The following is a 27,567-nucleotide window of genomic DNA, read 5'->3' as shown; positions in this document are numbered from 1 at the left end:
AGATAACTATTTTTTTTGAAAAGCAAGAGTTTACTAATTTCTATGAAGAATGTATAAAAGTTGATTTGCCTGAACTTTTAAATGGGTTAATATGAATAGTCTGATATCTGTATATTTTTTTTACTTTTGTCCAGAAAGTAAACACATTGAAGTGAGAGCTTGGAAGTAAGATTGATAAATTGATTGTCAATAATACTGCTCAGAGAATAAAATGGTAGATATAAATAACCCTGTAATTCTTCCGCTTGTAGAAATTCATAAATTCTTTGCATTTAAGCCAGCAATACTTTAATTCTTGTTTGCATTTTAATTTACCTCCCATATTTTTCTCTTAAATCCATTTGTATTGAGATGCAATTCTTCATCATTTAATATTTCAATATACAATTCTACAATATACAATTCAATTTCAATATACAATTCCAGTCAGAATGTTCATACATAATAATACTAATCATATTTGTAACATTCATCAAGCCTATGTGAACATTATTATTTAAACATATAATATCATCGTTCAATCTCTAATTTTCCCTTTTGTTATTGCTTTTATTTTGTTATATAAAAGGGTATATACTAATATATTCACATTCTCTTATTTCTATTCTAGTTTTTAATCATGCCACCTTTATATTTAAAAAAAAACATTTCCTTTCTATCCATTGTCTCTTGTCCGCTTCAGTACTTTGATTCTTACTCTTTTTTTAAACTTGCCTCCCATATTCTTCTCTCAGATCTTTATCTCTATCTGCATGTGCATCCTAAGCCAGAAGTGATCTTATCTGTCAGTGAAGTATGTTGTGAAGATTCATAATTCTTTATTTCAGGTGAAATAAATGTCTGTCTCAGAAATATTTTATCTGTGAGGAGATCATTGGAACATATTAATAATATAAGCAGGAAAACAAAGAATATGTAGGCGTAATTATTCCATCGACATTAGAGGGAGATTTCTTATATGCTGCCTTATCTTACTTCCAGGTGTATAAATATGGCTTGTCCTTCTTACAGTAAAATTTCTGATAATTGCAATGATCTTACCACCCTATGCCACAAGACATTCTTCTATCATGCAGAAGTTCTTACATTGGTGAGCACACAGTTTCTAAAGGTTTCTTTTTAGGTAAGGTCATACATACAGATAGACATCTCAAATTGTTAGCACTCAGAAATATTTGCATCCCAAGGGCATATATATATATATAAAGCCTGACTCACAGACGAACACAATACACAAGCCTGATGAGATTCTGCCGAAATGTCGCTACAACTTTAAAAGCACAACTACAATGGCGTGGGAAAATACCCGAACAAAGCTGAATACCATACATATAGATACCCACGAAAACTTAAGAAAACACACACACACACACACACACACACACACACACACTGTACATTCATTTTCATAAACTCATTCCCAAGAAGAAAGCACTCATTAGAATACTGATTTTCACATACAGTTTAGGCAAAGGATGCACATTCACACAGCTATTTGTTCCTGTAACTACTTGACAGTAAGTAGTTCAGTATTGATCAGTGAAATTATTAGCTCTAGTTGGTTTAAACAAAGAACAAATGTCTATGTAAAAGGGGAAGCATGAATACAGCAACAAGTGACAAAAAACCCAAAATATCAGAAAAACAATTCCAATAAATTCAGATTTCATCCACCCAAAAGGAAGCCAACTTGTCAGTGTGTCCCAAACAGTCATAAATAGATTGTGTGACTTCTCCCAAGATCATCTAGCATTGTCTGTAAGACCAGCAAGTTGATAAATTTTATGAATAGCTTCTTCAATCTATCTGGTATTGTTGACATACATACAAGAATGGTTGACTATTATCCACACCCCTCCTTGTTCAGCCAGCATGCTGACAATCCACTCTAATGAGCCAATCTTTTCTTGAAGATCAATAATGGATTTCCTAGCAGAGTTCAAACCTGTTTCTAAAAGTATAGAGAGGTTATGAACAAAGTGATCTGTATTAATTTGCTGGAATTGCTGATAGCCAGGAAGAAATACTCAGGTTAATAAGTCACCAACATAATATGCAAGAGTATAGGACTCTTTCCAACTCCCAGGAAGGTTTTTATTCCTCTTTTACCACATGCCCAGATAAGACCTGGAGGCACAACAGTCCCATGTCTTTTGTATGTTTTTCAGACAAAATACCAAGGACAGTGGATTCAACCTTGTTGTATATAATTAATACACTGGGCAGCCCTCCATAACTGGCTATATTTCTCATTTCTGATTTTGTCTTTCCAATATGTCCTATCAGCCAAAAGGGTCTCCTGGATATTGGGAAATGTTGCCCAACCATTATATATATATCCTGGGGAAAAGATAGTGTTTCTGGACATTGTTCAGTAATGACCCTTATTCCATCACAGGCTAACCATTGATCCTTATTTAATTTCATTTCTCCTTCAAATGACAGTACCAACAATCAGACATATTAATAGCTTCTTTAGTAAACAATATAACTCTATACCACCAATTTTTCCCCACTTATCATTATATTGAGAATAAATCAACAATAAGTATATTAGTAGGAAGTAGTAGGCAGTAGGTCCTTCCTGAAATATGCTAGACCTATAGAGGAATATAAAAGGATGAATCAGATTGAAGTCAAGTCCTATGTGATAGTAATTGGGTGAAGAATTTATGTAACTCATTTTTTTTCTAGTTTAAAATTCTTGTGTAACTCAAGTAGTTTGAAGAGTTGTTTCTACAAACCAAACACAAAATAAAAGAAGCAAAAATGTAAAAGAACTATAAGGTCACAGAAAGAAAGATAAAAACAGAAGTCCCATAAGTCCCATGATAATAGGGGAACCTTTAGAAACATAAATAATATCTTTTACTTCTGTATTACATGAACCACTTACATAGTTCCCTGAAAAAGAATATATACGAGCCATTGCCCAAAATTATTTCTGGAGAAGGAAAAATAGTATGATCAGCCCATTACCATAAACCATCATCATTGCGGTGAAGATCTATCCAATAAGATTCTGGTGTTTTAAAAGAGGAATTAAGAGGTTCAGCCAGCAATTCAGAATTAAACTCATGGCAACATTAATGTCCTTCAGTCTATGCTGCCAATCTAAAATATTCAAAAAGACAGTTGTCACTGTTTCTACTTCAACCTTCTCTGAACCCAAAGGCAAACATTTCACAATCCCAACACAAGCTTCAGAAATTAAAACAGCCCCCTCCTCCAATCATGAGAGACATTAGTCCAAAAGCTAAAAGCTATAATACATTTAATTTCCTCTCTTCCTGGAAAAAAATGACACAATGCATGATATCTGTTTAATCTGTGGTAGAGAAGACTTCATTTTTAGAAGAAAAAGGAATTATGCACACACATCATCAGAAATGGGCTTAATCTGACTATGATGTACCTATTTTTATTTATTTAAAAGGTAACTCACAGGTGGAATACATTTTTAAATGACAAAAGGCCTTTTATACCATGGGGCCAGGGTATGTTCTTTTTCTTTTTCTTTTCCGAGCTTTTTAAATTACATCCTAAAGGGAAACATTCAAGGGTATTTGCTAATCTCTCCTGTTTTTCTTTCCACTTCTTGTTTTACCTTTTCCAGAATTCTTCCCTATCTTTTAATATATCAAACCATTGCTGTTGCATTTCATCCTGAATCCATAATGATGGGAACTCCATAAGGCAGTCAAAACTATAGGGAATTTTTCATCCCAATCCTTCCCATTTACTTTGATTTCCTCAATAGTTCCTTAATTACAACGTTCCACTTTTTAAAACTCTAGGGTCTCCAGCTAATGTGTAGCTTCTTATGAATTGCCAATGCACCAGTCATTTTCCTTATGACTTTTGATACAAAAGCTGACCCCAATCACTACTTAAAATTCTTAGAGTACTAAATCTACAAAATGCTTCTTGGTACAGCTTCTTGGCTGTAATTATTTTTGGTAGGAAAATCCTCTGGCCATCCACTAAATCCATCAATCAGTACCAGTACAGTAGATACTTATTCCCTCTCTGTGTCACAGGGAGTTAATCAAGATACAATACTGCCCAAGGTTAAAATTGCTTCTGAAGCAAGACAGGAACTTGCAATTGTGAATAATTATGCTTTTCAAATAGAGTGAGCAATTATCAACATTATGAGAAATGAGAGGGTGATGTTGGTTAGTAAGCCCCCATTGTTTCCCTCAAAAGAGATTTTTTCCAACTCCTTCATGTGCCACAGCATGTAAATCAAAGACAAGATCCTCTACTTCAGATTTTGTAGAAGTGATGATAGTAGAGGAGGCAAAGTGCACCAAGTTGTCTGCTTCTTGATTCAAATCAACTGCCCACGAAGTTGGTTTCCGATGTGCCTTAATGTGCCCAATTACCTCACCTCTTTCCTAAGAGGTCTATAGGGGGCGTGCACAAGCGCACCCATGTGCCTACTATCCCTGTCCTATTGTTTCTTTTATTTTTTTATTTTTCTTAGATGTATCCATGTATTCATAACCATGTTTTTACTTATACCTATTATCTTGTAAGCAATTGACAAAAATAAATAAAATAATTAATCCAATAGACTATGATCTGTAACATTAATATTAAGGTATAGATTTGCTGCCATTCCTCAGACTGTTTCAGCCCCTCCCCCTCCAACTACTGGTCTACCCATCTCTGACCCAAAAAGGTAAAAGTTTGTCAAAGCCTGATAAATATTTCAACTATCTGTTAAAACATATGAAGTATCCAAGCCCAAAGTATCAGGCTTTTCTAAAACCAACTGCAAAGCAACGACTTCTGCTTCTTGAACACTTTTAGTCTGCAATTCTTGTCTAAAAGTATTACCAGAGGTAGACATCCCTGCAGCTACAATAAATCAATGATTACCATCCCATCAGGATCCTCCACCAATAGCCCAACATTCCAATTTAGATTGGTTAGTGGGAAGGATCCAGCACTGAGATAATGGTACAGCCTCTTCCCCTGGACAAGAACAAAAAGGATCCTCCCAATATTCTCCAGTTCTTTAAAATACAACCTAATGGGGTAGAGTCTGGATTTTTACTCAGGCTGGTCCTGAGTAAAATACTCGGGCTGGTCTCCTTTAGAAATAATAAACCAACAATAATTACAATCACAACAACACTAGTAACCCAAGAGCAATATTCAAAGGTCCCATAAAAAGTTGCAACTCCAAGTCTCAACAACATTGTTGCCCTCCCTCACAGTGGTGACACATCCATGCCAATACAAAATTATAATATCTGTGTTGGGTGATACTAAGCAACAAAATGTAAGACTCATAAATTCCATAAAATGAAGCCATATCAAGCAAACACCACAACACTCATTCCAACATGCCACAATGCTGCACCACTGTCCCATTGGCTACCCAACAGCCAAAGCAGGAAGTGGGGCCAGATATAATAAAATGGGTCACCATCTACATTACAGTTCACTCATACACAATCACACCATACCCAATCAGAAGCACAGCTGTCTTGCACTGACAAGCTATGCTCCCAGTGAAAAAACTCTTCCCACTTTGAGGACACTTTTCTGACCCTCAGCAGTGTAGTTCCTACATTCTCCGAAAACTGCTGCACCAGCCATCAAAGGACGGTCGCATGGGTACTTACTCATCTGCAGCTAGGCACCCACGAACTATAACAACCCCAACTCCTGCCACCTTCAGGACTCTCACCTGAAGTAAACCTTAACACAGAAAGATTCTACAAATAGATCTTCACTCACCAGGCATTCCACCTTTGTGTCTCTTGCCAGAACTCTCAAGCTAAACTCTTTTTCTCTTGCTTTCTCTTTTCCTTCAACAAGAACCCACTTGTAATTGTTCTTGCCCGAATGCAAACCAAGAATCCTGTTGACTACACCAATTATGTCATAAAATTGAGTTCAAGTCACTCAAATAAACATAATTTTCCAATAGTTCTTTTATTCTTGTGTTATTTGGACAAAAAGCCAAGCAAGTGTGCAACTAAGCTTGATTAGTTCTTTTATATTTGTACATATATTTGTCTAATTTCAAAATTATTTCACTATAATAAGCTGTGCCCAACAAGGCTACTCAAGTTGCTGTAAGTATTGTTGCCCAACTAGGCTACACATTCACACAATACTCACATACAGTCTCAACACAGGCGATCAGGCTACATTAAAGTAGGCTGGGAAGCAGACTCAGGGTGTCTTCTTCTCCAAAAAGAGTCATCTAGAACTTCAAGGGTTTGGGTTAATTGCAGTCTTCGCTTGTTTACTCTGAATGTGTATGGTACATATTGCATAGTGTGCAGCAAACTGAGTGGGTAATATGAACACTACTCTTGAGTCCTAAAGACTGAGCAGTTGGACTAAAAAAATGAAAATCTATAAAACTTCAGTATGTTAATAGAAAGTAGAAAACATAAAGGTAATGTCAGAGTTGATGCTGGAATTCCTTCAGTTATCAGTACTGGGTAATTTCAATATCTACTTGGCCTGCCTGGTATAGTTCAAGCGTTCCTGGCAGTCATGATGACTATGGGTCTGTTCTAACTGATCTCAAAGCTGATTCATGTTGCTGATCATAAACACAAGTCTGTGTTTTAAACAAGTGTTCCATGAGTAAATTATCTTGTAATGACCTTATTGTCTCGAATAGATGCATGATTAAGGTTTGATTGCAATCATTCTCTATTGTCATTGGTCTGATAAGAGAAATGAGAATTGATCTAATAAGAGAAATGAGTCCAAAGCAGGGGTGGGTTTTTACCGGTTCTGTCCACCTCTGTAGACCCGGTAGCTCTGAAGAGCAGCAGACATAGAACCGGTTCTCTGTCTGCTGATGTTTTTGCGCACCCGGCCACCTGGGCTCTTACCTGACCTTTATTTCCTGATTTTTTCAACTTCACCTGCCGTGTGAGGCACAGCTGCAGTTTAAAAAGCAGGAAAAAAGGGCTTTTTGAAAGGCTGCTTCTCTGCACGCAGCATGCTGATGACGATTTACAGGTGCACACCGCCAGCGTGCAGGGAAGCACATCGTAAATCACCGAACCTCGTAGATGACCGAACTGTTAGTTAACCCTGTCAGATCCCACCCCTGGTCCAAAGCATGGATGGGAATGGAGAAAATGTTTCAGGAGCAACTTTTCCTAGTTGGCTGAAAAATAAAGGGAGGAAAGGTGGGAGGTGTTTTCAGATTCTGTTACTGAAATCTTATGGTTTAATCAAGGTTGCACTTCAGTTGTGAAAATAGAAATAGGATCTCATTAAACCATCAATTAAATTCAATGGAAGGCAATCTTAAAAGTCTGATAAAGAAAACAAAACTTTTTGAAAGATCTTAATTTTTAAGTGAGAGTAAAAATTAATTTGGTTTCTCATTAGGAAATGACATGCAGGGATTAATAAATATCAGTTAAAGGGGCAGAGGGTGATTGTGGGATGTGCACGGACAGTTGTTTGCCTTGAACCAGACTACTGGAAACGTTTAATGTTTAAACTGGAAACTACTGGCCAATTTAAAATCTGCTTTGGGCAAACTGGAAAATAATAAGAGATAAAAATTTGAAGCATGGAGAGGAAAACACTTTGCTGGGGGAGAAATGGATTAGCAAAAGCATGGGTTGAACATGTCTCATTAACCTGCTTCCATGCTTTCAAAACGTCCAAACAATTGGGATGGAAATGTCACTCTACTTGAACTTTCAACAAGCTTTGTATGTAGTTCCGCATCAAAGATTCTTGAATAAACTGAATAGTTGTTGGACTGCAGGGAAGATTCCTCTGAAATTGATGTCTGATTGAATAACAAAAAAAAAAAAAAAGGAATGGGAATAAATGGGCAATTTATACAATTATGGATGATGGAAGGTAAGAAGTGGAATTCTCCAGTTCCTTCTGCTCTCTAGAATAACAATCCTAGGGAGGTTAAGTTTGCCCTGACATCCATGTTCACATTGTAGCAACATTCAGTTAGGATGTGCATGCTAAAAAGAGCGTGTTATGTCATGTTGTGATATTGTGCTGTTATTGGGTTGTCTTATGTTGTGTTATTGGGCTGTGTCATTCAATTTTTATAATGCATTCCTGGATCCAAACTGAGTTACATCAAAATAGCTTCACATTTCTAATATATTATGTTGCGCACTATTTGAAGAAATATTTTTAAAGCGTGACTCATCAAGCTAATTGTATGTAATCATTGCAATTTTTTCATATTGCTTGGAATGGGAAGAATAACATATGTAGTCAATTGTCTGGAATAGATTTTATTTCAAAAAATTATGCCCAACATGGCTACTCAAATTACTATAAGTATTGCTGCCCAGCTAGGCTACATATTCATACAACACTCACATACACTGTCAACACAGGTTATCAGGCTGCATTAGAGTGGGCTGGGAAGCAGTTTCAGGGTGTCCCCTGTTCCAAGAGTCATCTCGAATTTTGGGGGTCTGGGTTCAATCCAGCCTTCTCTTTATACCCAGCTTGTTCACTCTGTATGGTACATATTGCCCCATTCTTGTCAGGAACATCACATTCTTATTCCCCATTCCATGACTCAATGAAAAATTCAATCTACTGCATTCCTTATGCCCACTAATGTTCCACCTGGTATCATCAGCAATATGGGTTTCCATATTCCTGACAGTTACAACAATTAATCAGTGGAACAACTTGCCTCCAGAAGTTATAAATGCTGCAGCACTGGAAGTTTTTAAGAAGACATTGGATAACCATTTGTCTGAAGTGGTGTAGGGTTTTCTGCCTAGACAGGGGGTTGAATTAGAAGACCTCAGGGGTGGGATTCTACCAGTTCACACCTATTTGCTAGAACCAGTTGTTAACATTCTAAGCAGTTCAGAGAACCGGTTGTTAGAAGAAATTACTGGCCTAATCCTGTAAGGAAGGCAGGAAGGAAACATTCTGGTGTTGCTTACAGAAACTGCCTCTCTGTTACCCTTATTACATTCTTGGCAGGACTAGACTTCCTGTCTCAGGAACTTCTCTGGAGTTTTTTTCCCCTTCTTTGCTGGTACTTTGCTTGTGTGGAGTGACCATTCAAAGTTACAATGGCACTGAAAAAAGTGACTTTTTTCACACTTATGACTGTTGCAGCATCCCCACAGTCATGAGAGGCCAGGAGAGGAGATGCATACCTCGATGTGAGTGACGTTGAGTTGGCCACACCCAGCCAGTCACATGACCACCAAGCCACGCCCATCAACTAAGCCATGCCCACAGAACCGGTTGTTAAAAAAATTGAATCCCACCCCTGGAAGACCTCCAAGGTCCCTTCCAATTCTGTTATTCTATTCCATTCTAATTCCAGACTCCCCCCCTCTCTTTTTTTTACAATATTCTTGATAGCAATCCCCTTTGAATTGGCTATAAGCTGGTTTCTAATTATATTGGTCATGAGGTGCTGTCTCAGAGACATCAAGCAAAAACCATAATCAAATGGACCAAGGAAAAGGACTTAAGCAGAAGCAATTCAGCAAGGTCAATTCAGAGTCTTGGTCTTCACAGTTGAGTCAAGGGCAGGAAGTCCAATTCTGTTTTCCCACCAGAGCTCTGTCTACTCTAGTAAGTGTATCATCTTATTCTTCTTTGTCACTTAGTATGATTCAGAGGTTGGAGATCTGATAAGAATAAAAAGGTTACTGTAGCATATCAAGTAGGGGATAATGTTTAGAACTGTTTTGAATGGTGCAGTGATCCATCAGGTGAATTGTACTTGGCAAGTCTGTGATCTATCTTCTCTACTGCTTCTGAAAACTATGATGCCAATCCATTTGATAGGAAAGCTATTTTGCCTGGCCTTTAAGCCAAAAGGGCCCTCATTATTATTATTTTAAAAAAAACTTTAAAAATAATTAAATTGTTTAATTATTTTAAATTTTGTCATTTTTCCCCATGGCCCCATCTGTGATGACCCTGGGGGTGGCACAAAGGCAACATAGTCAAATAAACAAGAAGAGTCCCTTTATTATTTCCAACTTTGCCCCCAATGTTCAGGTTATCTTTGGCTGGAGAAAAACTCTCCCAGGAGCAGCCTTTAACTGTAGAAAATTCAGTCCAAAACAAGGTACCTACAGGCTGTAACTAAAAATCCAAACAAACAAAGCTGCAGTAATTAACTTGACATGGCAGGAGAAAGATTTTCAGACTTGAAAGCACGGCAATGCTCACACAGTTGGGAAGACACCAGGAACACAGGTAAGGCACGATGATACCAGATAAATTCATGATTTGCTCCCAACAGTTTGCTGTGTGCAGCTTCCCTTTTTAAACACTGTGTTCCCAGCTGCAGCTAATGAAGGGAATCAGGGCCCTTTCCTCCCCCATAAGCCACACAACTCACGTTGCTCCCTTCTCCGTTCCTCCCTGCGTGCCCTAGGATGAAGAGGGGATGGGCCTGGATCTTCCTCTGAATTCCCTCTCCCTTGCTCTACCTCTTTCCTGCTCTGCCCAGTCAGACTGTGCTCTTCCCCAGTTTCTTTTACAGCCAACGGAGCCACACTCCTACTCCCTGTCAGCTGTTCGGCCTCCCCCTCCGAATCAGATTTCGACAGGGGCATGACTCTTTTCTATATAGTGCTCTTCCTTTTTTTATAATATGCTGCTTGGAAAACTTCTTTTTATAAAAGTGATGTATCTGATCGATACCACATTTCTATACATCCTTGGAAACTAATATTAGTTGTAAGATTAACTACTATTTATAGAAGCATTTTCTCCAGTACTAAACCATAGGGAAAGCTGAACATGTTGATTTCTGTCTATTGTTTAAAAAATTAGATGAAGGCGAACAAAGTGGCAAATCTACATAGCTGTTTTGAACAGAAGTTTCTGACAAGATTTCTGGAAGTCCCTGAAGCCACTTCCATGGGTATGAAGTGCCCTGCTCTGCAGTTGAATCCTATTATTTTGGTTCAGTGCCCAGTAAGAGGCATCAAGTACAGAAGGAAAGCCTGCAGAAACAATAAGACTGACAGCTGGAGGACAGTTTGAACACAAGGCCACCAGTTATTTCTTCCTCCAGGAGTCCTAAGATCAGGCCATATATTCTGGTTGGAAGGCTAAACAAACCCTTAAGTATGTATATATGTATGCATTTTAATGTTTAATTGCCCAATAGCTGAAGCTCTCAGGACAGTTTATGATAAAAAATACAAATGAAGTTCAAACATATGCAATAATACAAAAATAAAATTTGAAGCAAAGACACCATACAAACCAGGCAGAAGCCAAGTGTTAAAATTCAATTAAGAAACAATGAAATGGCAATTAATAATTCATAGCCTAGGAGAATAGAAAGGTCTTCACATGCTCTGAAATGTTGCCAATGGGAGAACCGGTTGAATATAGGTACTGCCCATCTCACTTTCAAAGGTAAGACTGTTTTATGGAACATGCTAATTTTACGTCATGCAGTCTGGAATTTTGTTTTTTAAATGTTCACTGTGAAGGGACATGAATGTTCCCAGCAAAATAATAATAATAGAAAAGTGGGGATTTTCTATTAAACTTTGAAAACAAAAGTGCAAGGGCAAAATTTGGAAAGCTTCTGTACTCTTGTGTCTTTCAGGTGCTTTTGTTGTTCCAAAGAATCTCATCTGTCCAAATGTACATGAGATAATGCAAATACATTTATACAAGGTCACCTCCTTTTGTATGCTTTGGCAATCTTTAATTTCAGTGCCTTCTTTCACAACTATCCTCATCCTTCACTTTAAAGGTCACATTTAAGTGTTTTGAATTTTCTACAAGCTCTTGGAATTTGACTTCAAGTTTGCCACTTGAAAGAAATTATTGTGGATTACTTTGCATCTTACTTTTTATTTTTGTGATATTTCAGTTTTTATTTCATTTGAATGGAACCCACTCAGCCTTTTTTAAAGTTAGTGACCCTTCTATTAGAAACATCAAATTAGATAAGAGAATGCAAAAACTGGGAAGATATGCATTTATTTTCCTGGAAGAGAGTTTGCAAAAGCAACAATCTACAAATCATTTAATTAGAACAATCTTCAAAAGAAGAAATGTCAGGGATGAACTTACAGCAAAAGTTGGGGAGAACGGTGAACTCATTCATATACGTTATAAGCTAGCAATGGCAGTAGGAAGGATAACCAAGATAATGAATTCAACATTTTGTCAGTGAGGTCCAGGCACTCAAAATATTTTGGTTTGGTTTTCAACAGTTGGTTTTCAATGGCCAAAGTCAAATAATGAGGCCATAGATATCAAAAATAGCTACTGCTAATTCAGTAAACATCCCATTTCAAGTAGTACAAGCCAGACATTGCTCCAATTCAATAAAAATACACTTAAGTCAAGATTCTTTAGAACTTTCCATACAATCGGTTGTAAGGGCTTGATCACATGAATTGGCAGAAGTTTGTGTCAAACTTCTTCAACCAATTTTTTTTTGCTCACTTGACCCAGAATGCGTCTTGGCAACCTTATGGATTTTAAAAAAAAAATTCAGAGCAATTCTGCTGACCAGAATTCACCCACCTAGATACTGAACTCTGCCATGATGCCAACCCTGCTTCTTCAGGGACATCTAGTTTACCATGAAAATCTACCCCAAAACCTTCAAGTTTGGAGGATTCTTCAATCCAAGAACTCTCATATTTCAATGAAAGAGTTATCTATCATATCCTGAAACAAGCGGGTTTTTTTTGTATCAAATTTGTACTAAAAGTTACTTGCTATAAGTGTGGCCCTGCCATAATATCAGTATTAGAAATTCAAGAGAGAATATTTACACATTAAAAAACCTAGCAATTTAATATCACATTCCAAATTAATTGAAATATTTTTTGTGGGGCCAAAATATATAGAGATACTAAATTCTAAATTAACATTGATTCTGTAGCATAATCATTTAGGATGCTGTTACTTCTAAAGATACATTTGTATATTATGAAAACATTTTCACAAAAATGAAACAGGCTATAAAATACAATAATGAGAAATTGTAGATCACAAACATTATGAAGGAAAGGAAAGAATTTTATTTAAGTGTGGGAAATGGCAGAATCAATCATAAAAAATGGGACCTACCACAAATTGTCACTGACCAAACCATTATTTCAGCCACAGTGCCCTAATTCCCTCCTCCATTGTCAGTGACCCTCACCCATATACAAAAATGCTAGCATTTTCTAGCTCCTAAACATGCAAAATTGTAATTGGGTTGCTTGTATTTTTTTCTAAATATTTGCTAAGGTTCTTTTTCCCCAAGACAGACAGTCTTGAAACAGTTTATTATCTCAGGCGTGCCTGAAGGACTTTTCTGCTAATAAACATGAGATAATAAACTGTTTCAACTTAAAAGAGGTTAATGAAAGCCTCCCTGGCAGATCACTCAGGAAAGGGTAATTACTAAGTAGTCAGCAATAAGGCTGAACCTCTGGCCAATTTTAGTCTGACCAGGTGGGAGTTTTTAGTTCTGCAATTTGACCATGGATTTTTTCTTGCAGTCCAGTCCAGGAAAAATAGGAAGGAAAGGCTCAAGACACAGAAATGACAACCTTAATATAACTTGTACTAATTTTGAAACACCAATACCTGTTCAACTGGATAGACTTAAAAAATATTTAAACCATTACCCCAATATCTTGATATAAAAAGGAGTTAATGGGAAAAAGGAACATATGGGGAAAACAAGAGAGACAAAAAATACCCAAAATTCTAAATCAAATCAATATAGTCAGCCAATTACTTATTCTTTGTCCGAATAAAATCTTAGCTTTCAGTACACATTAATTCACTGCAGAGAGAATGAATGCTTGTTGCTGGGTACATTTTCCTCCTTTTCCTCCTCCTCCTCCTGCTGCTCCATCCTTCTCACTATCTTCAATCCAAGAACTCTTAAGGGCACAATAGTTTTCCCCAGCTGGGCCATTTTATAAAGAGATTTATCCAGGCCTCTTTACATGGAATAATTTCATGCATGCTTTGAGCAACACTATTTTTCTTTATTGAAAATTAAAGATTTATCACAGAAGTCCTTTGGAACTAGTACATTTGGAATATTGGAGAAAAAAAAATCCCAGGCATTTCCAAAATGGCTGTTATTCAGAAAATAGCTGCTCTGTTACTGGCAACACTATTTGCATACTATCCTTTTACAAGGAGCCAACTGATGAGATTTCTCTTTTGCTCCAAATTGCTATTCCATGGATGAAACTGATTATTGCAATGTTGCCTTTTTTGTCAGTGCAGGTGGACAAATCTCCCAGTCAAATTGTTTGGCCGAGCCAGGAAGTTACTCCCTGTATTTTTTTATCTAAGAACATCAATGGCACTCTCGAAATGGAGGCAAAAACATCCTAGTAAGTAAATATGATGCTGGAAACTGGCTTTTACTTTTAGCATGCCAATTTTTGCATAAAAATAAGATTTATTTTTATTTGTCTGTATTGACTTCTGGCGATAACTTCAAGTAGTCCATAAAGTTTTCTTGGCAAGATTTTGTTTCATGTAGAATAGGGCTGTCAAACTTGTGGCCCGTAAGCCAGATGCATCATGCACTGGCCATACCCACACCTTGTTTAGCAAAGTGTGGGAAAAGATCATGATACCTCATGTGACAAGGCTGTGATGAGCTGAGTTTGACACCCCTGATGTAAGTAAGTAAGCTCACTATAAGCCATCACTGTGCAGAAGCCATTTTATTAGAGAGTGAGTAATACAACAGGATCAGGAAATGCATCGCATGAACAATAGAGATGAATCCTACAGTGGCAATGTGATACAGAAAACAGCTACAATAGAGAGGAATGATAGAGCTGCATATAAGGTAGATATAAAACATGTAACATATTTTATTGCCTTTTTCCTAGAGCTAAGAGAGAGTGATTGGTCCAAGGTCACCCAGGTGGCTTTGTGCCTTAGGTGGGACTAAAAATCCCTAGCATATATCAACTTGATTGCTTGTAGACCCATTGTGGTGTTGCCCCAATTCACGTCCGAGCCTGATGCTGAAGGCAATGAAGAACACCAGAAATGAGGTTCAGGTTTTGTTTCCTTTTATTGAAGTGCTTCAGCAAAAGGGGTCCCAGCCAGCAAAATGCCAGGACCCAGAAGAAAGGATTAAGAAAGTTTTATATGATTTCAGTAAAGCAGAATAAGGCAGGATATATGACACAAATCATCTAATAAACATTTTAGTAATAATCTAACAATTGTCCTATTGGTCTCTAGCTGTCCCTATTCCTAAGCCCTGGTTAGTGAATGCTCCAGGACAGACATGGTATTCAGCAGGTTCTGACCAGTTCTCGAGAACCAGTAGTGGAAATTTTAAGTAGTTTGGAGAACCGGCAAATACCACCTCTGACTGGAGATTTTACAGTATCCTTCCCCTGCCACGCCCACAGAACCAGTCGTGAAAAAGTTTGAATCCCACCACTGCTCCAGGAGGAATCTAATATACATTCTATTTGCTCCAGGCCATCCTTATTCCTAATTTCAAGCTGAGCTATGCAAGATGTCTAACTCTTTGTTTCTTTTATCATCTTTCTAATCACCCAGAATTGTTACAAGCATTACATATTCTTTATGAATAAGTGCATATTCTTTATGAATAAGCATGCTTTGTTATTGCCACACAGACTCCAGAATCACAGGCTTCCTGCTCTTCTTTCAAGTGTATGCCATAACCTTGCTTTATTTTACCAGACAGCCCATCAGTGGCCTACAGGCACCATGTTACCTATATATTTATACAGAAGTTAACTATCTGTGAGAATTTTTATTCTTAAAGAAGGATATATCATGAAGTCAATAGTTGCCTTCATTCTGGTCCCCCTTTCCACCATGGAGCCTACCAATAAATTCACTTTCATATCTACAACACAAAAAGGATATTTGAAAACAGAAGCAACAGAAATTAATGCTGTCCAGATCTGAGTCAATGAATGGAACTCCACTGTGGTTTTGCTTACTTATTAATTGTTCCAGAGGTGTTTGTCAGACAATGTCCCTGGGGACTGTGCCTTTTTAAATCAACTAAACAGAAAAAAAAATGTATCCTTCCCTCAGGGAGCACAAGAGAGTCTTTTTCTGTTCAATGATGGCAATTTGAATTAGATTCAGATAAGGCTATTTTGTGAATGCAAATATGAATATAAGAGGGGAAACAGATAATACAGCTTTCTTCTGAAGATTATGTAGTTAAGATAAATACTTGATTTTATTATTCTCATTAATGAAAAAGAAGTAAAAAACCTCATAGATAGCATCTTACCATAAAAATACCTTCACAATGCTTCAGCTATAGTCTCTTGATGAAAAATAAATTAGACATATAGAGTTACAAAAGAGAGGCATGAGGAATACAAATATATAAAGTATATTCCATCATGTTGTTGGAAGAATTATCCTTCTGGGTTCAGTTCCAAGTGGAGAAAAAAATACCGGAAACATGGAGGCTATTTGGAATGATGGTTTAATGGTAGACAGGACCACATGGCTCAAAGCTCCAAAGTAAGATGATCACATGCTCCAAGGTGAAGGAAAAGAGAAAAAGGGCTGGCCAAGATGCTGAGGGACCCTTATATACCCTCTGTTGGTCCCTACCTTAGTGTTTCCTGTTCCTGTGCAAAAAATGTATCCCATTGGCTGTCAGACTCCCAGTTAGCTAAATAGCATTTAATTAACTTTGTAGGCTTTCCTGAGTTCCAGGCTTGGTTGAGCCTTGCTGGATGATGATGCACTGAAAGGGCTCTTGGGCAATTGCTATACCTTTACCTGGAGATCTTTGTTATGTAAAGTGTTCTGGCCCAGCCTTAATGGCCCACACATTAACAAAGGTGGGGGAGCTGAGTTTCTGCCTCTCTGGGTTTCTACTTTACTCTTTTTAGGGGAAATATTCTGCCTTTTTAATATTTCCCAGGATATTTCATTTTTCTAGGAGAGGGGTGACAATGTGATTTATTATGGCAAGTCAATAGGTATCATCCATTTTGTCAAGTTCTCATGATTTAAAAACAGCAGCACACATACAATTTCAAAGAAGATGAGTTTTCAGGAAAATAAAATCAATGAAATAATTTGCATATTTTAAATACTGGACCCCTGAAGAGATAATTTGCCTGCAGTGTCTCCTGCCTTTAAATGAGAAATAAAACACAGAGACGTCTCCTTCCAGCTCTCAAATCAAAACATGAAATTGATTCTTAAAACCCAATGTTCAGGTAGCTGTTTAATTTAATAATGGAAAAATTAAATTTAAGGTTATTTTTTTCTCATTCAAAGCCAGCTGCAAACTGAGATTTTTGTTGTTGTCAAAAAATTCAAGGAAAAGGGCTGAATACAAAAGATTCAAAGTTAACTTGCTAGTACTTTCAGTAAATCTGCTAGAAGACATGAGAAAAACCTGTGTTGAACTCCAGAATACCTGATGATCAGAGACTGGAAACAAAATTGACAGACCTACTCCAAGACTCCACATACAAAGCCATAAACACAGACCCAACCACATATCTGGAAAAAATAACCAAGAAGAAAATTATAACCAGCCACATGAGCAAAGAGATCCAACAGACGATCATCCCAAGAGAAAAATCTTCCAGATGCCCCAAACTATACAGCCTCCCAAAAATACACAAAGAAGGCATACCTCTCAGACCCATAGTCAGCTTCAGAGGAGCACCACTACAAAACCTAGGCAAATACCTAGCAAAGCAGCTACAGCCCCATGCTGAAACAGCAGCTTCACATGTACAAAACTCATACCATCTCTTGGAAATGATTAAAGATCTACACATGGAACAAAAAGATCTGCTTGTAAGTTTCGACGTGGTTTCACTATTCACTCAAGTCCCAATAAAAGAAACCCTCGAAATCATCAAAAATAAATACCAACCATCCAAACACCTCATGGAACTAGCAGAACACTGCTTAACCAACACATATTTCATATACAAAGGACAAAGATACAAGCAAATTGAAGGAGCCCCTATGGGATCACTACTGCCACCCGTCATTGCAAACCTGTTCATGGAAGAATTCGAATCCAGAGCCCTAGCTAATGCCACCCACAAACCCAAACTATGGTTAAGATACATCGATGACACATTTGTTATTTGGCCCCATGGAAAAGAAAACCTAAACAATTTCCTAACACACCTAAACAGCACACACCCCAAAATCAAGTTCACCATGGAAACGGAAACAAACAACTACCATTCCTAGATGTACTAATCTACAAAAAAACGGATGGCACACTAGGACACACCATATACCAGAAGAAAACAGACACCAACTGCTACCTTAACGCCCAATCCCACCATCACCCAGCACAGATAAACTCCATGGCCAAAACACTAATCGCCAGAACCAAACTCTCAGACAAGACATACATAAAGACTGAACTATGCACCCTGACTAAAGTACTGACAGCTAACGGCTTCCACAAAAGCAAAATCACTGGTTTGATCCACAAAAACACACTGAGACATAATGGAGACCTAGAAGATGAACAGACCTATGGAACAGCCGTCCTGCCCTACATAAGAGGTACTACAGACAAAATCAGTAAGATACTACACAGGCATCACATCAAGACTGCCTTCAAAACAGACAGAAAAATAGCAGCCATCCGAAGAAACACCAAAGATAAAATTGACCTGGAAAACCAAGGCATATATGAAGTCCCCTGTGCATCATGCCCTGCCACATACATTGGACAGACCAATAGAAGAATAAGTACCTGCCTGGATGAACACAAAAATGCAGTAAAAAAGCTGGAACACACTTCCTCACCAGTCCAACACATGAAAGCAACAGGTCATGGCACCAAAACCCTAGCCACTAGAGAAAACCCCAGCTACAGAATTATCAGAGAAGCCATAGAGATTGAAAAAAGACCTGAAAGCATGAATAGAAGAGATGATTCCACCAGACTGTCAATTATTTGGAAGCCTGCACTCACAAACAAAAAATTCTCCACACCACAAGCCAGGCAAACACCTGGGCACAAACAGATCCCCCCCTGATATCTCCAGCTCAAACACACCCCAACCAGGCACCCAGATGAAACCTAGCTTCCTAATAAATGATAGCCGTCCATTTACTCGGAACCAAGCTGCACTAAAAGCCTCCAATACAGGAACACAATGTTGCCAGCCAATCAAGACAAAAAAAAAAAAAGCCACAAAACAGACAGAAGATATTAGAAACACCAATCAAGCAGAACACAGCAAACTCCAAGACCAATAAACACAGATCAAGACTCCCAACCAATCAGGATGAAGAAAAAACCATTCTGGCACAGCAGTAGGCTAGCCCCACATTTAAAACTGAAACAACTGTAAAAGTCTGACTCACAGACGAACACAATACAGAAGCCTGATGATGGCAGATGAGATTCTGCCGAAACGTTGCTACAACTTTAAAAGCACAACTATAATGATGTGGGAAAATACCCGAACAAAGCTGAATACCATACACACACACACACACACACACATGTTGGTCATATGTTCCACTCTGTTTCATTGTTTTTTTGTATATTTTTAATTGTCAATATCTGCATTATATGGGATGTGGAATCTGCTTTGACATTCTAGAAATAATATCCAATAAGACTGATCCATGGTTTGGCTCCTTATCCAATTCTGCATATATTTGAATAGATTAGAGAAAGAACTCCACTTATTTTATAGAAAGTATTGGAAAATACCCCCCCCCCCCAGAGGAAGTTACGGTTTGGAGAGAAGGTTTATCTGTCTACAAAATAATTGAAGTTCAACCAGCCTTGTAAGAAACTGGGTTCCAAATACATAGGTTCCCACCATTCATTCGAATTATAAATCCAGTTAGAGTGGAACTGCAGTTACCTAAGGTACTCAGACAGGTTCACATAGTGTTCCATTGTAGCTTATTGGATCCCTTCCAAGGCTCCAAGCCTAGACCAGTCAAGGAGAAGTCCCCACCTCCTGTGATGGTAGTGGTGGTGGGAAACACCATGAAATAAAGAGGATAGTGGACTTAAGATACTTTAAGGGGAAATTACAATATTTAGTACAGTGGAAAGAGTATCCCTCAGCTGATGCAGACTGTGTAGGTGTGCAAAATGTCAGTGCAGACAAATTAGTAAGAAGACTCCATGCAAAATACCCTCAGCAACCAAAAAGAATAGTGAAGGCTAAGACCACCTAAATGGCAATTAATCTATGTTTAATATTTTCCAGGTGCCCTTTTCCTTCAGGGAGCCAGCATTTCAAGATTGAACCTCTTTGCTTCTTTCAAACCTTAATGCTTTTCAACATGCCAATGAACTAGGGGGATGGAAGGAGAAAATGGAATGGGAAAAGCATGAGAGACATAGAAACCATCAAAGTCACCGCTACACATAGTTGGCATTTGGATACTGAGGTAGCCTAAAATTCATTGCCATTTGGAGGAAATATGAATTGATTACATTTTCACTAGCACATGAAATTGCCAAGAAAAAGCAAGAATCTATTCATCGTGGATTGGGAAAGATGTCCTCCTAAATGCCCAAAACATTTTAATGATGTGATTGTTAGTGTGATTACTTTGAAGGAAACTATGAAAATGAGAGTTCAGACATCTTTATAGTGTTCTAATATTTATTATTTTTATGAACCCAAAAAAAACACCAAACCAGAATCAAAGGGATTCTGTTAATGTAGCAGCAGACCAGCATGGGCAACAGGTGGTTTTACTTATTAAAGTCAACTTGTGATTAGTATAGTTTTAAAAGGTTATTGCAATGTGTGGATCTGGGTTTCCTGGGATTAGACTTTTGGTTGAAACTGTGTTAATAATTTCTAGGAATACAATTGGATGTTGTTCTCTTATTTAACATTAATTTTACACCCACAAACTTTGTGCATGTAAAGGTTTCATAGTCCATGCATTGTTATATTACATTTGCTGTAACATGTTCAGAAGGGAACAAAAATCGTGAAGTCTTTAACAGTATTTTTGCCAATAGGTAGGGCTCAAGATGCTTTTTTTTTATTATGGAATCAGACAGAGCATTGCCCATTGCTACTCATATGTTCCAATTTCTTTAAAGTAATTGTTGTAAGTAGCTTGGTTGTGGAATTTCTTTGCCTTAGATTTCTGCTTAGATGGACAAGGATGTCCAAATTGGTGCATAATAGTAAATGCTTCTTAAACATAGAGCTCATCTGGTTTTTCTAAGTTATAGTAAGTACATTAGACGCACTGACTTTATTTTTATTAGTTTATAATATAAAACACAAAACAAAACAAAATAGTAGGAAAATGAGGGAGGGAAAGGCGAAGGGAAAAGTGTAGGGAAAAGGAAAAAAGAATGAAAAGGCATTGACTTCCAACTTCCTTTACTGGAGTTGAATAAGATAATAGAATCAAATCTCAGCTTTTTACTTTTATATAGTAAACTAGCCATTTCTATAATAACAAACCTATCTAATCGGTAAATCATTTTTTTCCACCTCAAGCACAAAGCCCTGAAGCAGTTTCCAATTAGAAACAAAAGTAATTGTCTTCTTTTCTTTAATCAAAGCTGTCAATTTGGACATCTGCTAATTCCGATTTTGGAAATCATTCCTTCAGTGTGGGAAAAAGTGCTCTTCCATTTTTGTGTATAAAGTAATCTTGCTGCTGTCAACATATACATCAAAGTTTCCGATTTCCATCAGGGGGAAAGGAGTGAGATTTCAAGATAAATGGTGTTGATGTTGCAAAGCACTAGGGCTACTATGGAAAAGAATCACAGAGAGATAAAGTACCTAATGCAAGGCATATATGGGAAAATAGAAAATATGCTACAACTGATGATGAATGAAGATCAAAGAGTCCAGGAAAGAGGAGATAGCAGAAAGATTGGAAGAAAAGACAGAACGGACAAACCAGCAAACAAAGCAAGAAGATGAGAAGGAGAAGATGATAAAGATAATAATGACAGAGGTCGATCTTTGAGCCGGTAGGAAAAAATTTGGAACCCCACCACTGGTGGGACCTAAGACGCTGCCTTGAGGAACACCACTGTTAACTGATGCAGAATTAGACAACGAGTTCCCTATTTTGACTTTCTGCAGTCTATTAAATAAAAAAGCAGCAATCCACTTATATAGTGCTTCACAGTGTTTTACAGCCCTCTCTAAGTGGTCAGCATATTGCCCCTAAGAATCTGGTTCCTCATTTTACTGACTTCAGAATGATGGAAGACTGTGTCAACCTTGAGTCGGTCAGGCTCGAACTACTGGCAGTCAGCAAGGTTCGCCTGCAATACTGCATTCTAATTACTCCACCACCACGTCTCTCATTGTGGTCTACTACAGTGAGGTTTGGGAAGAAAGATACCTATTGATAAGAGAAGAATTGTGATAGGAGCTTTTGATTAGTGCTACCTGATTGTGGTCAATTAATTGTGAGATGGAAGGCTATAGAAATATGAAAATGAAGTGAGTGAGTGAATGAATGAATGGATATATTCAGTAGTCAAGTCTACCAATTTCTTTTAAGTTTAGAGAAATGCCCTTTGATCAAATGAGAGAGGCAGCTGTTCTTAATCAAGCCTGTCAATAGCCTTGCCTTAAGAGCTGCCTTTTGCCTTGTACCTTGTCTTTGCCCTGAGGGCTTGTGCCTTGACTTTGCCTTGTGGACCACAGTTTGCCTTGTGGGTTTGTTTAGCTCGGTGGGCTGGGCTTGTGACCCTGGACATTGCCTTGTGAGTGTGCTTCTACTCTGTGGACTTTCTTTGTTATATATGGGGTGTTGTTTGGGGGACTGAGGGTGGCTGCCTCCAGAGTAGCATGGGGTGGAGTCTTACCAGTTGTTGGAGGGCCATTTTTTTTGGAATATTTACTTAGAGTAATAAAGGAATCTCTAGAGGTCTGCCTTGCCTTGACCACCTGGGTCATAACAGATTGTAGAATGAAAGCTAAATGGATTTGCTATTATATTCCTTAATATTATTAGCAACCTCTATGCTGGGCACTCTATGTGAATCTTTTTAACTGCATAGAAAAGGACGATGTCCTGAAAAAGGAGAAGATAGTTCGATATTCAGACAGTCTATGCAGAATCAGAGATTAGATATGCAATCTTGAGAAGTATATGTTATATACAGTGGTGGGATTCAAGTAACTTAACAACCGGTTCTCCTAGGGACTGGTTGGGTGGGTGTGGCTTGGGGGGTCATGTGACTGAGTGGGCATGACCACCTTAGCATCATTCATGGCAAGGTGGGGAGTAGGCGGACCGATGCTGCAGAGGCAGGGTAATGCATGAGCGCTGGAAGAAAATTGGCCGATTTTCTTGTCGGCTGTAGCCAGAGCTGGGCTTGGAGCAGCAGCAGACGGACTTCAAGGTGCACAATCTACTCCTCAATCTCCCAGTGCCTGAACTGGTGAGCTGGAAGAGAGATTGTCTATTGTAATAGTGAGTATGTACAAACCAAGTGAGCTTTATACTTTCCCCCATCCCAATCCAGTGTGACGCAGATAGCCCAATGGAGGTGGAAAACAGGGCAAAACTGGCTCTTCTCTTCCCTCCCCCCCCCCCACAGTCCCATTTTATCAGCATGTGCCAGGCAGGCTCAACAGGCACTCGTTAGCTTTTGATGGGCTTTTATTTTGTCAGCCCAACTGGGAGTGGTGGTGAAAAGGGGCTCGGAATGGTACGTAGGAAATCTTCTCTGCAACATCCATTGTTTGCCAGTGGGAAGGCAATGAGGAAGTGGTGGCAGGCTAGCAGGCTGGGCCTCAGGGATTGCAGGCAAGGCAGCAGGGAAGGTAGGCAAGCGGGCTGGGCCTTGGAAACTGCAGGGAAGTCATCCTAGATTTGAGTAATTTCACCCCTGGCAATATTTCAATGGCACAGTCAGTGGGGTGATGAGGAGGGAGTATATCTGATTCCCGCTTGCTAAATGTTTCAACTAGGTCATAGTATTCCTTTGGGGTAACCAGTCCCACTTGGCCACTCTGAACTAGTACATTGATGGGCTCTATTGTTCCTCTCCCCACCAACAGTGTTTGCCACCTTTGTGACACCCCTACACCTTACAATCTGCCTGCTTTACTCCTCCAGTGCCAATTGTTGTCATTCCAGTGAACCGCTGGATTCCACTTCTTCAGCCACCTCAATCCCAATATCATAGTCTCTGCCATTTTTGGAGTTACTATAAACCAAATAGTCTCCTTGTAAATCCCTATTTTTAGGGTTACTTGCTTGGCCCCCCAGTAAGTGAGACATCAACTTGTTCAAAGTTCATAGGTTGCTTCAATTTTTTAAGTCTCAGTCCCATCTTTTCCACAGTTTGCAAGCTAACCAAGCAGCGGGTGCAACCTGAGTCTACCAGGGCCACGAAGACCCTTCTTTCCCCTGAGTGGGGCACTAACATCTCCACCCAGACAGTCAAAGGGGTAATGGTTTCACTTACCATTGGGTCACCCTCCCCTTCGCTGTCGCTCTTGTAGAAGACTAGGTTTGGCTCACTGGGTGTCAGAGTTTCCTCCCCTTGCCAGAGGGGGAAGAGATCTCCATGACCTGCTGCACTGCCCATGTCTTCTCCTTTCCCTTCCTCAGTGCCTTCTTGGCCTTTGGCTGGCTTGGACCTCTTGGTGCTGACATGGGTTGCAGGACTGGCCAATTGGCTACCCCATGGCCCTCATTTCCACATCAAAAGCAGTCTCTAGGCAGGTGCCATGGGCTGTCCCTCAGCCACTGACCTCTCCTGGCCTTGTTGGGGGTAACCCTCATGTGCTGCATGCTGGCAGTACTCCAACAGGTCTAGCTTCACTGCGGTCACCAGCTGGTTCCATGCCACAAGATTGTCTGGAATTCCTTGGGGCAGACAGTTTGGGTATGATTCCTTGTTTAGTTCATCTCAGAAGTGGTAGACTAATAAGCATTCTGGCCACCCACTCAGTTTTCCAGCTAGGCTGCACAATTCCCAAATATATTCGGTTACTGGCCAACTCTCCTGTCTTATGGTGCAGATCCCGGATTCTGCTCGGTGGGCTCATGTAGGATCTCCAAATCTGGCCAAAAGTTCATCCAGAAGGGCATCTACATTCCCCAACTTAGTGTCCCTTGACATGGAGGAACATTACCCAATCTTTCACCTCTCCTTCTAGATTCAAAGTGATGGCGTTCATGCAGGCAACTTCATCCAAGTACTTTGCTCCAAGTAGTTTCACATCTGGTTCAGGAAATAGGCTAGCATTTCTGACTGCCCATCAAATATGGCTTTCAGAGGTAGGGGTTCTTGCACATAACCTGTGGCAGCCCCATCTCCTTTGGGACCACTTGAGCCTGAGCTCCTGCCGCTGCAGTTATCCCCTGGGCTTGTGTGATGACCAGGGCATGGTACAGAGATCACACAAACTGCTGGCAGTTCAAACTGTCCTCTTTATTGCTCCAAAGTTCCCCAAACACTCCCACGTTTCTGGCAAGTCTCAAACAAATGATAACAAAATCCCACACACACCTCAAGCAGCTTCTGGTTGCAATTAGTCCAGCCCAGCACTGTCTGCACCAAGGCCAACTCAAGGAGTTCAGGGAACAAAAGATCCTGGCTCCTCACCTGAACTCTGTCTCTCATGTTCCTCCTGCCTCTGTTCCTTCCTGCCTGCAGGCCTTACTACTTCAGAAAAACCTTGCCTGGACCAATTCTTCCCTTTCCCCGTTTCCTCCAAGGCCAACGGAGCTGCCCTCTCCGTGTTTGGTATTTCTTGTTCTAGCTCATCTTCCCCCACAGATTCAGACTCTGACGGTGGCATGACAGCTTGTCCTGTAGCCACTGGAGGGACAGAAGCCCCCCAGGGGGACCTATACTCCTTGTGCCATGCTCCCCAGCCTTGCCCATTGACAGGGGTGGGGACGGGGTCACATATGCTTGCCCAGTCCCAAGTCCTGTTCCCGGGATTGACAATTTCATTGGCACTGCTCCCTACACCTCCATTCTGATAAATCTTTCATGCAGCAGTTCCACAGAAGAGCTATGGCATGCTGACAGGAATTTCCACTCCACCAGTTCTTCCCAGTCTGTGGCCACTGGGCCTTCTATTTGTTTCCTTGAGTCACAGCTACTCTGGGCAGGATCAAGGGGAACTCTACTTCGGTTACCTTCCTCACTTCCACACAGGGCAAATGGATCCTGTCACAACTACTTCCCCACGTACTGGTGGCTTCTCCATCTTCTCTGCCCTCACCTTGGATTGGGGTACCACCATGTCCTGGAATCAGCTTGGGCTGCTGCTGCTGCTGCCTCCTGAGGAGGGATCAATTCAGGCTTCAATGCAGCATCAATTTTCTGCTCCATTCTGGACATTGTTAGGTTACAGCTCTCTCGGAGGCATCTGAGTGGGCTGCATTAAGTTAAGGAGATCTGGTTTAATATCAACTGTCCAACTAGTGAACCCAAAATAAGGAAACACTCTCAGGAGCTTTGAAGTCCCAAACATAAAACTATATTGGATACACCATTTTGGTACTGAAGAAACAAAACCAGCTCTGATTTCCCTGTACAAATGCTTGCCTAGTTAAACAGTAGCTTCCTCTTCTCCCCACCCCTGGGTATCACATTGTCCAATTATGAGACATCCTTTTGTTATGGGAACAGTCCATTTCTTTCTCAAGAGCTGCAGTGGTGACCTTGATGGTTGCCAAGCTCTCATTGTCCACGCACACATTCTCAGCATTCTATTTTCCCCTTCCCTCCCCCGAGTTCATTGGCATGTTGAAAAGCATTAAGGTTTGAAAGAGGCAAAGTGGTTCAATCTTGACACTCTCTTTTATGTTTCAAACCTCCCATGAATATGAGACTGCTGAAGAGATTCTCAGATAGCAAAAAATGAACAAGTCTTTTAAACTTGAATAATTCTGTGACTTTGAAATAACATGGATCTTTTATAGGTATGCAGAAGAAGCCTGGATACTTATGAATCAGCTAAGAGGCCATAACATTAGCATGCAAATGACTCAAATTATATAATTTGCACTTCAATTTATGATGATGTCATGACTTGTTTTAGTGCTTTTCCCTCAGCATTGCTACAGGGAAGATATTGCAATGTTCCTTTTTAGGACTAACCTGAATGAAGGGAAGCTGAAAAATGAGTCATGTCCTTGTGCGTTGTTCATATTTTTGTGACCTGATCTGCTCCCTTTCCCTCGTTTTAGTAAATTGGCTAAGTAGAGTGTAGAATAGTAGCAAATCAATATAGCAAGAGTGGTATCTACCCAATAATGTAGACCAAACCAAGAAATCAACTTCACTGGAAGACTAATCTACCTTTATTAAGATAGGCTATGGTAGCAGAATGATGTAAGCTTCACTATTTTTTCTGTCTTATACTCCTGTGAATTTGAGACTGTTTGAGTGCTTTTGGTGTATCTTCTGAATGACTTGGCTCTCTACAATTAGGAACATGCCTAGGAGCTCCTAGACACTAGGTTCCTTTGCCTAAAGTTGTTGGACTTCTATATCTGCGCTTCAATTAGGCTATATCAGGAAATAGACACACAATGGTTGCAGGAATGTAACTGTTATGAACTAATAAAAACTATTTAATAAAAATTTGTCAACCT

The sequence above is a fragment of the Notechis scutatus genome, chromosome 5, assembly GCF_049901735.1.
Source record: "Notechis scutatus isolate UNSWTSFEM ecotype Mainland chromosome 5, rNotScu1.2, whole genome shotgun sequence".
Taxonomy (NCBI): domain Eukaryota; kingdom Metazoa; phylum Chordata; class Lepidosauria; order Squamata; family Elapidae; genus Notechis; species Notechis scutatus.
Note: the sequence above shows the minus strand (reverse complement) of the source record.